The sequence below is a fragment of the Taudactylus pleione genome, unplaced genomic scaffold (assembly GCF_031769625.1).
Source record: "Taudactylus pleione unplaced genomic scaffold, aTauple2 ptg000216l, whole genome shotgun sequence".
Lineage (NCBI taxonomy): Eukaryota > Metazoa > Chordata > Amphibia > Anura > Myobatrachidae > Taudactylus > Taudactylus pleione.
The window spans coordinates 5,546,888-5,564,663 of record NW_028284618.1 but is presented as its reverse complement, the minus strand read 5'-3'; the positions used below and the strand labels follow the sequence as shown (position 1 = coordinate 5,564,663).

Genomic DNA, 17,776 nt, shown 5'->3' with positions numbered 1-17,776 from the left:
ACTTTTCCCGCCTGACTCGGATCTGAAATCGAGGCAAAACGTTATCATCCCGCCTTCCGGGTCTCGCAGGTTTTGGATCCTATATTAGGTACCCGCGTCGGCGCCATTTTCTCACTCGGTTGTGGACAGTGAAGAAGGAGGGTGGGAGTTAGGGCTGGCTGGGCTGTGTAGTGCAGTGTAGTGTTGTGCTGTGCTGCGCTGCTGTTGTCCATAGGGGCTGTGTCCACTCCTCCAAAGTCCATAGGGGCTGGCTGTGTTGTGCTGTGCTGCTGTTGTCCATAGGGGCTGTGTCCACTCCTCCAAAGTCCATAGGGGCTGGCTGTGTTGTGCTGTGCTGCTGTTGTCCATAGGAGCTGTGTCCACTCCTCCAAAGTCCATAGGGGCTGGCTGGACTGTGTTGTGCAGTCAGTTGTCCATAGGGGCTGTGTCCACTCCAAAGTCCTGTGCAGAGTCCCAGTCCTAAAGGGGTGCTGTAGTGTTGTCCAGGGGGTGCTCTGTCCATCAGGGGTGCTCCCCCCAAGTGCAAAAAAAAATAAAATATTTTCTGTGTTTGTGAATTGTGTGCGCAGTAGCCGCACGTGCATCAACAAAGTAGTGCCAAGCGTGCGCCTGTGTCATAAGTAAAGGGCCGGCTGGCTTGACCGTTAAAGGGTGCTGTAACCCCCAAAGTACACTCCAAACCAAATAAAAAAATATTTTCTGTGTTTGTGAATTGTGTGCGCAGTAGCCGCACCTGCATCAACAAAGTAGTGCCAAGCGTGCGCCTGTGTCATAAGTAAAGGGCCGGCTGGCTTGACCGTTAAAGGGTGCTGTAACCCCCAAAGGGCACTCCAAACAAAATAAAAAAATATTTTCTGTGTTTGTGAATTGTGTGGGCTGTAGCTGCACGTGCATCAACAAAGGAGCAGCGCCAAGCGTGCGCCTGTGTCCCATAAGTAAAGGGCCGGCTGGCTCATTTCTTAAAGGGTGTTGTAACCCACAAAGTGCACTACTCTCCAGCAAAAATAAAAAAATATTTTCTGTGTTTGTGTGCGCCTTAGCCGCACGTATATATCAAATCAATATAACATAAATGGAGGACCAAACTTTCTCCGATAAAAATAAAATAGGGAAAGATCAAGAACCACTTCCTCCTAGTGCTGAAGCTGCTGCCACTAGTCATGACATAAACGATAACATGCCATCAACGTCGTCTGCCAAGGCCGATGCCCAATGTCATAGTAGAGGGCACATACAATCCCAAATGACAAAGTTCAGGAAAATGACCTTAAAAAAAACATTTAAATCATCTGAAGAGAAACGTAAACTTGCCAATATGCCATTCACGACACGGAGTGGCAAGGAATGGCTAAGGTCTTTCCCTATGTTCATGACTAGTGGTTCAGCTTCACGTGACGATGGAAGCCCTCCTCCGGCTACAAAAATCAAACGAGTTAAGCTGGCAAAAGCACAGCAAAGAACTGTGCGTTCTAAGAAGATATCACAAATCCCCAAGGAGAGTCCAAGTGTGGTGGCGGTTGCGATGCCTGACCTTCCCAGCACTGGACGGGAAGAGGTGGCTCTTTCCACCATTTGCACGCCCCCTGCAAGTGCTGAAAGGAGCACCCACAGTCCACTTGCTGATATGCAAATTGAAGATGTCACTGTTGAAGTACAACAGGATGAGGATACTGGTGTAGCTGGTGCTGAGGAGGAAGTTGGCGAGGAGGATTCTGATGGTGATGTGGTTTGTTTAAATAAGGCTCCGGGGGAGACAGTTGTTGTCCATGGGATGAAAAAGCCCATCACGGTCATGCCTGGGCAGAAGACCAAACATTCCACCTCTTTGGTCTGGCAATATTTCTATCCAAATCCGGACAACAACTGTCTTGCCATATGTACCATATGTAAAGGTGAAATAAGTAGGGGTAGGGACATTAACCACCTAGGAACATCCTCCCTTATACGGCACCTGCAGCGCGTTCATAAAAAGTTACTGTCAAGTTCAGAAACTTTGGCTAAGACTGTAAGCAGTCCAGGGACACCTAAATCCCTTTTTCCTGTTTTATCCAAGGAATCGGTGGATGAGGAGGATGAGGACAACATCTTGCCTCCGTAGAGCCAGTTTGTGCAGGGACACATTAATTGCCAGCTTGTTTTGTGGGGGCCCAAACGAACCAATCATTTCAGCCACAGTTGTGTGGCAGGCCCTGGCGCTGAAATGATTGGTTTGTTAAAGTGTGCATGTCCTATTTATACAACCATAAGGGTGGGTGGGAGGGCCCAAGGACAATTCCATCTTGCACCTCTTTTTTTTCTTTGCAGTATGTACTGTTTGGGGCCTAGTTTTTCAAACTGCCATCCTGTCTGCCACTGCAGTGTCACTCCTAGATGGGCCACGTGTTTGTTCGTGTTTGCATAGTCATCCAGCTACCTCGGTGCAACCTTTTGGCCATAAAAACAATATTGTGAGGTGTGAGGTGTTCAGAATAGACTGGAAATGAGTGGAAATGAAGGTTATTGAGGCTAATAATTGAATAGGAGCATAAAAACCCACAAATTCTGTGATTTTAGCTGTTTTTATGCTTTTTTTCAAAAAAATACAGATCCAAAACACAAAACCCAGAACCCAAAACACGGAAGGGTGGTTTTGGCAAAACCAATCCAGATCCAAAACACGAAGAAAGATCCAGATCCAAAACCAAAACACAAAACACGAAAAGTGGCCGGTGCACACCCCTAGTGATTACCCTCCACCCTTATTATTCATTTGTCTGACTTTTTTTCACTATCAAATATCTTTCTTTTCTTCCCACATATTGGGCTCTATTTACTACAATCCGCATTTGTAATGCAGATTGTAGTGTGATATTACCGACTGAATTCGCATTGTGAATTCAGCCACTATCACATGGATTTATTAAAAACCCCTTTCAGGGACAGAGCTTGCGATAAAGCTATGCCCCTACGAATCCCCTCCGCACACTTATCACGGTATTTAAAAAAAATAATGCACTGACCGTCCGCTGATAAACCCCACCCCCATCGCTAAGCCCTGCCCCCCGCAACCCTTCCTCCTACCCCCCGCAACCACCCCTCTCTTTATTATGTTTACCTCTGGTGATCAGTGCTTCGGTGATGTCCTCCGTGGCTCCGGTCAGCTGACATCCCATACTGCACTGTGACCCAGTCAGCTGATGACTGTGTCACAGTGCAGGTTGGGAGACCAGCTGACCGGAGGAAGGACATCACCGGAGCACCGATCTGCGGTCCCTGGACTCTGATAAGTTTTGGGGTTTTTTACTAATTTTTTTTCTTTTTTTTTATACAGTGCATCAGTGTGTGGTCTGATCACTAGGGCCGGCTCCGGGCTCTGCTCTGCCTCCAGGTGGCGTTATTATTACAGGGCTATCCCCAGTATTTTTTCACAATTTATTTTTAGTAACTTTGGCCAGATCACATTTCCCATTACAATTATGGGAAATGCGATCTGCTTACTAAAAATAAGTGATAATTAGGGGTTGGAGTAGAATTTTACGAATTCTACTCCAATTGCCCTTTAGTAACTTTAGGTGATACTAAAATAATGTGAAAAGGGCGTGAAAACTAGAGATGAGCGGGTTCGGATCTCAGAGATCCGAAACCAACCGAATTTTGGGGATCCGGGACGATCCGAGCGCAGCTCGGATCTCCCTGCCTGCCCCGGATCCCTGACCAGAGGCAAAACCTTGCGACCCCTCTGTCGAGTCGAGAGGTTTTATTTTGAGTGGGCTTAACGCTGATTGGCTGAGAGGGCCGTCTGTCACGGCTCTCAGTCAATCAGCGTTGAGCCCATTGAAAACAGCACAAAAGAGGAAAAGAAGATGGTGCCCGCCATCCCCCGCCGCCTGACACCATCAGCATCCCACGCTGCCGACACAGCCGGCACCCCCACTGGCAGCATCCCCCGCTGCCGACACCACTGCTGCCGACACTCCTGCACTGCTGCCCAACGTACTGAGGACACCGTTAGCGGCCCCCACACTGCCGACACTCCCACACTGAGGACACCACCAGCACCGCTGCACTGCCGACACAGTCAGCAAACCTGCACCGAGGACACCGCTGGCACCCCCGCTCTGCCAACACCGCCGGCACCCTGCATTGAGAACACCTCTGCACTGCCGACACAGTCAGCAAACCTGCATTGAGGACACCGCTGGCACCCCCGCTCTGCCGACACCGCCGGCACCGTTCACTGAGAACACTGCCAGCACTGTCATTCCATCTACTGAGGACACCGCCAGCAACCCCCACACTGCTCACACAGCCAGGAAACCTGCACTAAGACACTGCTGGCACACCCGCACTGCCGACACAGCCAGCAAACCTGCACTAAAGACACCGCTTGCACTCCCACACTGCCGACACAGCCAGAAAACTTGCACTAAAGACCCTGCTGGCACCCCCACACTGCCGACACAGCCAGCAAACCTGCACTAAGACACAGCTGGCACCCCCGCACTGCTGACACAGCCAGCAAACCTGCACTAAAGACACCGCTGCCTCCCCCGCACTGCCAACATCACCGGTACCCTTCACTGAGGACACTGCCAGCACCGCAGCACTGCCATTCCATGTACTGAAGACACCGTCAGCAACCCCGCTCTGCCGACACTGCTGTCACAGTAAGTGCACTATTGGTGTATCCAACACACACTGTATAACACACTGTATCCATGTTGGAAATTAGAAACTGAACTGCCACATGTTAGTGCAGCCCATTGTGTCACTTAGCTTAGTCAGCCAGCTAGCTGGATGCAACCTTTTGGCCTTAAATAGATGAAGCAAATAATATTGTGAGGTGGTCAAAATTGATTGGAAATTACTGGAAATAAATGTTATTGAGGTTAATTATACTGTAGGAACAAAAACAGGCCCATTTTATGTGATTTTAGCTGTTTTTATGATTTTTTAAGAAAAAATCCAGATCCAAAACCAAAACACGAAAACAAAACACGGAGGTGAGGTTTTGGCAAAACCAATCCAGATCCAAAACCAGGGTAGATCCAGATCCAAAACCAAAACACGGGGGTCGGTGCACATCTCTAGTGAAAACACCCTTTTTCACTTTATTTTAGTAAAAATATTGTTAATAAATAGAGCCCATTATCTCATTATCTGTGAGTAAAGTGAATTATATCTCAAAGGGAAGGTTTTTTTTGATGTTCTATTTTCACTAATCACAATAGTGCCATCTATCGCACTATTTTGCTGGTGTAAAAGTAAAGTGCTCACTAGTGCAATCACTTTCAGTTTCTGGGGCTGGCTGCGCTGACTATGCATGGGTGGTCTGGTGACTGGGTAGGGCTGTAACTAGGGTAGTGCAACCAGTGCCATGGCACAGGGCAACGCAGGCCAGGGGGCGCTGTTCAGGCCTGTCATTGCTTCTGTTTATTACAATTCTCACTTGTAGCTTCCTCTTCTTCTATCCCCAGCATCTTCTGGCCTCCCCTATCTCTTCCTTGGACCTTCCGCATGATTCCATGGCCCTTTTTCAGGTACCCTATCTTATGTACCTATTTAAAAAATGGGGGGGGGCAATGCTCTCTCTGGAACAGGGCACCAAAAAGTCTAGTTACGGCTCTGTGACTGGGTATGTGCGACCGAAGAGTGTCGGGGAAGGATCCTACGGATCCTTCTCCCGATAACGTTTGTGATCTGTGGCCCACAGGCTACAAAAAGTTTGCATTCAGGAGCTTGATAAATATAAGCAATTGAAATCGGGGGATCACAGCAGATATCTCCAATATCAGCTGTGGTCCCCTATAGATACATTTAGGGGATCCTTAACATTTGTGAATACTCTACGTAAATGAATGTTGTCGGAGGATATTCTATAAATATTCTTTTATAAAAATATTCATGAATTTAGATATGGTCTACTCTTAGAAGCCATGGGGCAAGTGGAAGTCTTGCCCATAGCAACCAATCAGCTTCTAGCTATCATTTTTCTAGTACATTCTATAAAATGATAGCTAAAAGGTGATTGGTTGCTAGAAGGAACATATCTACTTACCCTCTTAGGCAGTGTTGGCCTGGGGCATGAAGGGCCCACCAGGGAATGCAGTAGAAGGGGCCCAAGTTAAGAGTGTGGTCAGCCATCACAGAGGGACTTGGCCAACCATTAGAGAAGACATGCAAAGAACAGGACCCCTTTATAAAGGAGGAGACAGGGGTGTCAGGACCACCCACTTTGATTGGCAGGAGGGATAGTCTTAGTTTCCATAAAAACAAACCCAGCAAGTTCACCCATGATCCTGAGGCAGTGGGGCCCAACAGGGATTTCCCTTGTACCCCTGTGGGCCAGTCTGACCCTGCTCTTAGGTTTTATACATCTACTTCAAGAGAGAAAATTAGGGAGATCAGTTTAGAGGCAGAGGGGCCTATTCATCATAACTTAAATGGCCTATTACACATGTGGAATCGCTATTTTTTGCATATTTAAGGTAATGGGCCGTTCATCATCAGGGGTCTGATAGGTCCACCTGATAATCAGCAAACTCTGAAAACATAAAGTTTTCTGAGTTTGTATGCGAGAACAAACGCCATCCTATTGGAAGGAGTTCCAGAGATGTGAAGAGGGATCCCTCCACCACCTTTTCACTGCCTCCCCGGCAGCTTTGCGCATGTGTGATCCAGGTGATTTACTACATAAATGGAGTATTTTCCTTGTAGATGTATTTTTTCTTGAATAATATTTGCTTTGTTTTTTTACTTTCTCAGAATTGTATATGCTTGGGTTCAAAATGTTGACATACACAGTCCATATAATGTTGACCAGGGCTGGTATAATTACACAGTGCTGTTATTATGATGTTAAATGAAATTAAAATAAATGGAAAACATAGCAAGTCTGATCTTGTGTGCACTAAAACAAACCTCTGTAATCACAGAGACCACATCTGGTTACTATTCATCTTCCACCAGCGGGGATTCCTCACAATAAGTTCCAGGAATTTTGAAATGTGTATGGACACTATATAACAAGTATATGGACACTATGGGGCCCATTTATTAAGGATCGCATTTTGCAATGCGATCAGGGCATGCAGTATCGCCCATAATCGCATTGTAAAATGCTATCATACCGGCCGAATGTATGACCCGGCACATGCACGGAGACGGGCTCCGAAAAGAGCCCGTCCCTGCGATGTGGCCGGAGCGCATTCCGGGCTGCTGCGCATGCGCAGTCCCACGGACTGCACATGAGCGGCGCCCTTTGCCGGCGGAGGGATCTGGAAGATCCCTCCGCCGGTTCAAATGCGGTAAGTGCCCATAGGACACAGAGGCTAACGCTATCTGCAGATGGCGTTAGCTGCTGGGGTCAATATCGGGAATGCGAAGCATTCCCGATATTGATACATTTGGCAGCATCACATCCCCCATAGAAACTTATGGGGGAGGCGGCTGCCAGCGGCAATGGAGGGATCGCAGCAAGTATCGGAGATACCTGCTGCGGTCCCTCCTTCATACATTCGGGGGATACTAAGTATTTGAGGTAAACCCCCGAAAACAGGTGTTTTCGCGGGAATTTACCTCACATTATAAATGGGCCCCTATATAACAAGTATATGGATACTATATAACAAGTATATGGACACTATATAACAAGTATATGGACACTATATAACAAGTATATGGATACTATATAACAAGTATATGGACACTATATAACAAGTATATGGACACTATATAACAAGTATATGGATACTATATAACAAGTATATGGATGCTATATAACAAGTATATGGACACTATATAACAAGTATATGGACACTATATAACAAGTATATGGATACTATATAACAAGTATATGGACACTATATAACAAGTATATGGACACTATATAACAAGTATATGAACACTATATAACAACTATATATGGATACTATATAACAAGTATATGGATACTATATAACAAGTATATGGATACTATATAACAAGTATATGGACACTATATAACAAGTATATATTAGGGGTGAGCGGGTTCGGATTTCTGAAATCCGAACCCCCCCGAGCCCCCCCGATCCGAGTCCGATCCGAGTCAGGCTCGACTTTTCCCGCCTGACTCGGATCTGAAATCGAGGCAAAACGTCATCATCCCGCCTTCCGAGTCTCGCGGGTTTTGGATCCTATATAAGGTACCCGCGTCGGCGCCATTTTCTCACTCGGCTGTGGACAGTGAAGAGGGAGGGTGGGAGTTAGGGCTGTGTAGTGTAGTGTAGTGTAGTGTAGTGCTGCTGTTGTCCACTACTTCAAAGTCCATAGGGGCTGGCTGTGTTGTGCTGTGCTGCTGTTGTTAATAGGGGCTGTGTCCACTACTTCAAAGTCCATAGGGGCTGGCTGGACTGTGTTGTGCAGTCAGTTCTCCATAGGGGCTGTGTCCACTCCAAAGTCCTGTGCAGTGTCCCAGTCCTAAAGGAGTGCTGTAGTGTTGTCCAGGGGGTGCTCTGTCCATCAGGGGTGCTCCCCCCAAGTGCTAAAAAAATAATATATTTTCTGTGTTTGTGAATTGTGTGCGCAGTAGCCGCACGTGCATCAACAAAGTAGTGCCAAGCGTGCGCCTGTGTCATAAGTAAAGGGCCGGCTGGCTTGACCGTTAAAGGGTGCTGTAACCCCCGAAAGTACACTCCAGTCCAAACCAAAAAAAAATTATTTTCTGTGTTTGTGAATTGTGTGCGCAGTAGCCGCACGTGCATCAACAAAGTAGTGCCAAGCGTGCGCCTGTGTCATAAGTAAAGGGCCGGCTGGCTTGACCGTTAAGGGTGCTGTAACCCCCGAAAGTACACTCTAGTCCAAACCACAAAAAAATTATTTTCTGTGTTTGTGAATTGTGTGCGCAGTAGCCGCACGTGCATCAACAAAGTAGTGCCAAGCGTGCGCCTGTGTCATAAGTAAAGGGCCGGCTGGCTTGACCGTTAAAGGGTGCTGTAACCCCCAAAGTACACTCCAGTCCAAACCAAAAAAAAAATTATTTTCTGTGTTTGTGAATTGTGTGCGCAGTAGCCGCACGTGCATCAACAAAGTAGTGCCAAGCGTGCGCCTGTGTCATAAGTAAAGGGCCGGCTGGCTTGACCGTTAAAGGGTGCTGTAACCCCCGAAAGTACACTCCAGTCCAAACCAAAAAAAAATTATTTTCTGTGTTTGTGAATTGTGTGCGCAGTAGCCGCACGTGCATCAACAAAGTAGTGCCAAGCGTGCGCCTGTGTCATAAGTAAAGGGCCGGCTGGCTTGACCGTTAAGGGTGCTGTAACCCCCGAGAGTACACTCCAGTCCAAACCAAAAAAAAAATTATTTTCTGTGTTTGTGAATTGTGTGCGCAGTAGCCGCACGTGCATCAACAAAGTAGTGCCAAGCGTGCGCCTGTGTCATAAGTAAAGGGCCGGCTGGCTTGACCGTTAAGGGTGCTGTAACCCCCGAAAGTACACTCCAGTCCAAACCAAAAAAAAAAATATTTTCTGTGTTTGTGAATTGTGTGCGCAGTAGCCGCACGTGCATCAACAAAGTAGTGCCAAGCGTGCGCCTGTGTCATAAGTAAAGGGCCGGCTGGCTTGACCGTTAAAGGGTGCTGTAACCCCCAAAGTACACTCCAGTCCAAACCAAAAAAAAATTATTTTCTGTGTTTGTGAATTGTGTGCGCAGTAGCCGCACGTGCATCAACAAAGTAGTGCCAAGCGTGCGCCTGTGTCATAAGTAAAGGGCCGGCTGGCTTGACCGTTAAGGGTGCTGTAACCCCCGAGAGTACACTCCAGTCCAAACCAAAAAAAAAATTATTTTCTGTGTTTGTGAATTGTGTGCGCAGTAGCCGCACGTGCATCAACAAAGTAGTGCCAAGCGTGCGCCTGTGTCATAAGTAAAGGGCCGGCTGGCTTGACCGTTAAGGGTGCTGTAACCCCCGAAAGTACACTCCAGTCCAAACCAAAAAAAAAAATATTTTCTGTGTTTGTGAATTGTGTGCGCAGTAGCCGCACGTGCATCAACAAAGTAGTGCCAAGCGTGCGCCTGTGTCATAAGTAAAGGGCCGGCTGGCTTGACAATTAAAGGGTGCTGTAACCCCCAAAGTACACTCCAGTCCAAACCAAAAAAAAAATTATTTTCTGTGTTTGTGAATTGTGTGCGCAGTAGCCGCACGTGCATCAACAAAGTAGTGCCAAGCGTGCGCCTGTGTCATAAGTAAAGGGCCGGCTGGCTTGACCGTTAAGGGTGCTGTAACCCCCGAAAGTACACTCCAGTCCAAACCAAAAAAAAAATTATTTTCTGTGTTTGTGAATTGTGTGCGCAGTAGCCGCACGTGCATCAACAAAGTAGTGCCAAGCGTGCGCCTGTGTCATAAGTAAAGGGCCGGCTGGCTTGACAATTAAAGGGTGCTGTAACCCCCAAAGTACACTCCAGTCCAAACCAAAAAAAAAATTATTTTCTGTGTTTGTGAATTGTGTGCGCAGTAGCCGCACGTGCATCAACAAAGTAGTGCCAAGAGTGCGCCTGTGTCATAAGGGCCGGCTGGCTTGACCGTTAAAGGGTGCTGTAACCCCCAAAGTACACTCCAGTCCAAACCAAAAAAAAAATTATTTTCTGTGTTTAGCCGCACGTATATATCAAATCGATATAACATAAATGGAGGACCAAACTTTCTCCGATAAAAATAAAATAGAGAAAGATCAAGAACCACTTCCTCCTAGTGCTGAAGCTGCTGCCACTAGTCATGACATAGACGATAACATGCCATCAACGTCGTCTGCCAAGGCCGATGCCCAATGTCATAGTAGAGGGCACATACAATCCCAAATGGCAAAGTTCAGGAAAATGACCTTGAAAAAGACATTTAAATCAGCTGAAGAGAAACGTAAACTTGCCAATATGCCATTTACGACACGGAGTGGCAAGGAACGGCTAAGGTCGATCCCTAGTATGTTCATGACTAGTGGTTCAGCTTCACATGACGATGGAAGCCCTCCTCCCACTAAAAAAATCAAAAGATTTAAGCTGGCAAAAGCACAGCGAAGAACTGTGCTTTCTAAGAAGATATCACAAATCCCCAAGGAGAGTCCAAGTGTGGTGGTGGTTGCGATGCCTGACCTTCCCAGCACTGGACGGGAAGAGGTGGCTCTTTCCACCATTTGCACGCCCCCTGCAAGTGCTGAAAGGAGCACCCACAGTCCACTTGCTGATATGCAAATTGAAGATGTCACTGTTGAAGTACAACAGGATGAGGATACTGGTGTAGCTGGCGCTGAGGAGGAAGTTGGCGAGGAGGATTCTGATGGTGATGTGGTTTGTTTAAATCAGGCTCCGGGGGAGACAGTTGTTGTCCGTGGGATGAAAAAGCCCATCACGGTCATGCCTGGGCAGAAGACCAAACATTCCACCTCTTTGGTCTGGCAATATTTCTATCCAAATCCGGACAACAACTGTCTTGCCATATGTACCATATGTAAAGGTGAAATAAGTAGGGGTAGGGACGTCAACCACCTAGGAACATCCTCCCTTATACGGCACCTGCAGCGCGTTCATAAAAAGTTACTGTCAAGTTCAGAAACTTTGGCTAAGACCGTAAGCAGTCCAGGGACACCTAAATCCCGTTGTCCTGTTGTATCCAAGCGCCTGCAAACCACACCGTCAACTCCCTCCTCGTCAATTTCCTCCTTAGTCAGGATCGGAAGTAGTCCTGCAGGCCATGTCACTGGCATGACTGACTCTCCTATCCGGGATTCCTCTGGAGGATCCTGCATTGCTACGCCTACTGCTGCCGCTGCTGCTGTTGCTGCTGCTGGGAGTCGTTCATCATCCCAGAGAGGAAGTAGGAACACCACTACTTTTACTAAACAATTGACCCTCCAACAGTCCTTAGCGAGGAGGATGAAGTACGACAGCAGTCATCCTGAAGCAAAACGTATAACTGAGGCCTTGACTGCTATGTTGGTGTTAGACGTGCGTCCGGTATCCGCCATTAGTGCAGTGGGATTTAGACAATTGATGGAGGTAGTGTGTCCCCGGTTCCAAATCCCGTCTAGATTCCACTTCACTAGGCAGGCGATACCGAAACGTCAGAAAAAGTGTCCTCAGTGTCCTGAAAAATGCCGTTGTACACAATGTCCACTTAACCACGGACATGTGGACAAGTGGAACAGGGCAGACTAAGGACTATATGACTGTGACAGCCCACTGGGTAGATGTATCACCTTACGCAGCAACAGCAGCAGCGTCACCAGTAGCAGCATCTCAGAAACGCCAGCTCGTTACAAGGCAGGCTACGCTGTGTATCACCGGTTTCAGTAAGAGGCACACCGCCGACAACCTCTTAGAGAAACTGAGGGAAATCATCGCCCAGTGGCTTACCCCACTTAGACTCTCCTGGGGATTTGTGATATCTGACAACGCCACCAATATTGTGCGGGCATTACATCTGGGCAAATTCCAGCACGTCCCATGTTTTGCTCACACAATAAACTTGGTGGTGCAGAATTTTCTGAAAAGCGACAGGGGCATGCAGGAGACGCTTTGGGTGGCCCGAAAAATTTCTGGCCACTTTCGCCATTCAGCGACTGCGTGCCGAAGACTGGAGCGCCAGCAAACACTCTTGAACCTGCCCCGCCATCACCTGAAGCAAGAGGTTGTGACGCGGTGGAACTCAACCCTCTATATGCTTCAGAGGATGGAGGAGCAGCAAAAGGCCATACAAGCCTATACATCCACCTATGACATAGGCAAAGGAGGGGGTATGCACCTGACTCAAGCGCAGTGGAGAATGATTTCCGTGTTGTGCAAGGTTCTCCAGCCCTTCGAACTTGCCACACGTGAAGTCAGTTCAGACACAGCCAGCTTGAGTCAGGTCATTCCCCTCATCAGGCTTTTGCAGAAGCAGCTGGAGAAAGTGAAGGAGGAGCTAAGACGGAGCGATTCCGCTCGGCATGTGGGACTTGTGGATGAAGCCCTTCATTCGCTTTGCCAGGATTCCAGGGTGGTCAATCTGTTGAAATCAGACCACTACATTTTGGCCACCGTGCTTGATCCTAGGTTTAAAGCCTATGTGGTGTCTCTCTTTCCGGCCGACACAAGCCTGCAGAGGTGCAAAGACCTGCTGGTGAACACACTGTCAGCTGAAGCGGAACGTGACACGTCAACGGCTCCTTCTTCATTTTCTCCCGCAACTGGGGCTGCCAGGAAAAAACTTAGGTATCCTAAGCAACCCGCTGGCGGTGATGCAGGGCAGGCAGGACCAAGTTTGGACATCTGGTCCGGACTGAAGGACCTGGCAACAATTTCTGACATGTCTACTGTCACTGCATATGATACTGTCACCATTGACAGAATGGTGGAGGATTACATCGGTGACAGCATCCAAGTAGGCATGTCAGACAGTCCATACCTGTACTGGCAGGAAAAAGAGGCAATTTGGAGGCCCCTGTACAAGCTGGCTCTATTTTACCTGAGTTGCCCCCCCTCCAGTGTGTACTCCGAAAGAGTGTTTAGTGCAGCCGGGAGCCTTGTCAGCGAAAGGCGTAGGAGGTTGCTTCCACAGAATGTGGAGAAGATGATGTTCATCAAAATGAATTATCAGCTCTTCCAGGGAGACCAGCCTCCAGAAGGTACAGAGGGACCTGTGGTGGTGGATTCAAGTGGGGACGAGTTAATACTTTGTGAGGATGAGGATGTACACACTGAAGAGGGTGAGGAATCGGTGGATGAGGAGGATGAGGATGACATCTTGCCTCCGTAGAGCCAGTTTGTGCAGGGACACATTAATTGCCAGCTTGTTTTGTGGGGGCCCAAACGAACCAATCATTTCAGCCACAGTTGTGTGGCAGACCCTGGCGCTGAAATGATTGATTTGTTAAAGTGTGCATGTCCTGTTTATACAACATAAGGGTGGGTGGGAGGGCCCAAGGACAATTCCATCTTGCACTTCTTTTTTTTCTTTGCATTATGTACAGTTTGGGGCCTAGTTTTTCTAACTGCCATCCTGTCTGCCACTGCAGTGTCACTCCTAGATGGGTCACGTGTTTGTGCCGCCCACTCGTGTCGCTTAGCATAGTCATCCAGCTACCCCGGTGCAACCTTTTGGACATGAAAACACTATTGTGAGGTGTGAGGTGTTCAGAATAGACTGGAAATGAGTGGAAATTAAGGTTATTGAGGTTAATAATAGCATAGGAGCAGAGAAACCAACAAATTCTGTGATTTTAGCTGTTTTTATGCTTTTAAAAAAAAAAATACAGATCCAAAACACAAAACCCAGAACCCAAAACACGGAAGGGTGGCTTTGGCAAAACCAATCCAGATCCAAAACACGAAGAAAGATCCAGATCCAAAACCAAAACACAAAACACGAAAAGTGGCCGGTGCACACCCCTAGTATATATGGATACTATATAACAAGTATATGGATACAATTTAACAAGTATATGGACACTATATAACAAGTATATATGGATACTATATAACAAGTATATGGACACTATATAACAAGTATATGGATACTATATAACAAGTATATGGACACTATATAACAAGTATATGGACACTATATAACAAGTATATGGATACTATATAACAAGTATATGGACACTATATAACAAGTATATGGACACTAACAAGTATATAGATACTATATAACAAGTATATGGACACTATATAACAAGTATATGGATACTATATAACAAGTATATGGACACTATATAACAAGTATATGGATACTATATAACAAGTATATGGACACTAACAAGTATATGGATACTATATAACATGTATATGGACACTATATAACAAGTATATATGGATACTATATAACAAGTATATGGACACTATATAACAAGTATATATGGATACTATATAACAAGTATATGGACACTGTATAATAAGTATATGGACATAATATAACAAGTATATGGGTACTATATAACAAGTATATGGACACTATATAACAAGTATATGGGTACTATATAACAAGACATGTTTTGCAACAATCAGGTGAGTCTGCTCTCAGCTTATACATGTACTGTTATTATGCAGTACATTAATTTGTAATTATATGACCCAGAGTGGGTGCTACTATTAGGTAGCAACAATTATTTTGGGGTGAGCATTTGGGCGTGGGGCCCCTGAAGCTGCTCTGGCTGGGCCTTTTTTCAGGGCATCACCACTTAATTCACATAGATATTTTTTTATCACCTTTCTATTTGTTTGTCATTATTTATGTAATTTTAACCCCTTACCATTAACACTTATTGATTTATCGTTACACAACTATACTTTACACTTCACTTTCACCTTTTTTCCATTTTTCGTGTGATGCCCTGGGGATAGTCCTCGGCTGGATTCTTTTGGGGTTCCCTGCGTCTCGGACGTGAACCCCATAATGTTAGGGACACTGGTATAGAGGAGCCTTGACGCTGGCCCAGCGCTTATTCATATATTTGCAAATGTATGTAAACCAATACCTCTGAATTTCTATTATCATGTAGGATTCAAGTATTTTTGTTGATTTTGCTGCAGTGTGCTGGAGGGAAAATCCCTTTTTTTTCTGTAGCTCAGTGTAAACCCCGCCCTTTACAAGCACCTGTGCAATGTCATTAAGTTGATGTGAGCGACCACCATATTCTTTGTTTGCAACAATCATGCCAGACATAGACAGATTTTTACTCCCAGACACCAAACAGTATGCTTAAATCTTTGTGTGTGTGTGTGGGGGGGGGGGGGTCAGGGGGTGAATCAGTACTAGCATTATTGGGAGTTGTCCATTTAAAATTATTAAAGAACTTTATTTACTAATTCATTTTTTACCAGTCAACTGGCGCCATTGTTGTACAAGAGAAACACAATTCAGTAGACCTCTCCTGGAACTGCTTATAAAGCTTCTCTCAGGCTCATAGGCAGGAAGTGTTTGGAAGTAATGTCGTCCATTGTACAGTTATGATGAAATTTGAAAATGATTTGGTGAATGCTAAAGGTTTGTCCAATCAGCTTCATCGCCAAGCTTACAAAGCAGCTAGAGTCCTTCCAAAATCCTTCTAACTGGAGATGTGCAATGAGGGCAGGAGTAAGTAACAACATCATTGCAAAACCACCATTTGAGCAGTGGAGGGCTCCCAAGATGTCAGACGGGCCTAATCTGCTGGAGGAGAACATAGCCACGGCAAGGGATCAGCTACACCCACTTGTTGTGTACATACCTACATACCAATGGAGAGACGTGATTACAGGGGGGATGTGGTTACATCTCCCTTGCAGTCCTGGTCCCCTTCTGAAGCCCAGCTAATTTGTAACCCACCCCCTCTCCCCTTCACAACCACACACACATTCTTGGTTCCCCTGGAGGGGTGAGGGGTTTGCGTAGGCAACGTCTTCCTCTTTGGTTGCCAGACATCTTTATTATGAGCCAAAAAAGTCTCCAGTGCCACTAACATTACAAAATTTCCAAAGAATTAGATGGGTACTAAAAATGTCTGTGGCTTCCCTGTCCTTCCTATTTGGAAATTAGTTTGTTCAAGTTAGGATGATAATTTGTAGTCTGGGGACAGACGGGCATATTTATCAATATTAAATATTGTGAAAACGGCTGTTTTCACACCCTTTTCACATTATTTTAATTTCACCTAAATGTACTAAAGGGCAATTGTAGGAGAATTCTCAAAATTATCCTCCAAGCCCTAATGATCACATTTTTTTTGTAGTATGCAGATCGCATTTCCCAAAGTTGTTATGGGAAATGCGATCTGCTCAGACTTACTAAATTTTAATTGTAAAACAGTAACGGAGCCTTGTGATAATAACGCTTCCTGGATATGGCGTTATTATTATTAGGGCTTTACCCTAGTACACTGACTTCTGTTCTGGTCTGACAGGCAGAGCAGAGCAGGGAGCTGGCTCCTGTGATCAGCTTTGTGTGTCTAAGTAGTCCATAAGCTGATCACTGTGAAAAAAGTAAAAATAAATAAAATATATATGTGTATATAACTATATATATATATATATATTTAAAGAGAAATAAAACCCACTTACCTGCACCCAGGGGACTGGTGATCTGGTGAGCTCCTCTGTACCTCTAATCAGCTGATTGCTGGGATCCTGCTCTGTGACCCCTGTCATCTGATGTGTGATGTAAACCTGTTTCAGTTTACTGGACAAGTTAGAACTGGAGTCACACAGGAGCTGACAAGATCACTGATCACCAGTCGCGCGAGTAAGGCAAGGGGGGGGTGGGTTAACAGGCGGTGCATGCGCTAACACTTTAAAGGTATTTATTGTGAAAAATACCCTGAGAAGTTTCAGGGGAGAGATTTACAGGGACAGAGCTTTCTCACAAGTTCTGTCCCTGTATGTGATATTTGATACATCCTAGCAATGTATTCATATATTGCATTGCGAATTTGGGCAAATTTATCACATCCCATCTGCATCTGAGATACACATTGTGATAAGTATTTTATACTTTTGGGCGGTTGGGTGATCGACCGTAACCACAACACGATAGACAGATATATCTGCCATCAGCTGTGCAGCACAGCCGATACGAAATGTCTGTGAAGGCCGTAGTTCACAGAATTATCACAGGTACACACTAGCCGACGGGCAGACAATTTATTGGCCGATCAAGTGATCAGCCAATATATCTGCCAGTGTGTACCCTGCATTAATCACTGACTTATCTCTAATTACAATCATAAACAAATGTAATTACAGCTACTGTAAGCCAAACGATTCCCTCCATAAATGTGCCATAAATAAAGTCCATCCTACTGTATATAAAAAGGGATTT

At 45.9% G+C, this 17,776-nt stretch overlaps 1 protein-coding gene across 2 annotated transcripts in view; it reads right to left on the bottom strand.

The window, feature by feature from the left end:
- Positions 1 to 17,776, bottom strand: part of ST8SIA6 (ST8 alpha-N-acetyl-neuraminide alpha-2,8-sialyltransferase 6) — a 186,975-nt gene that overhangs the window by 162,823 nt on the left and 6,376 nt on the right. The window lies entirely within an intron of this gene.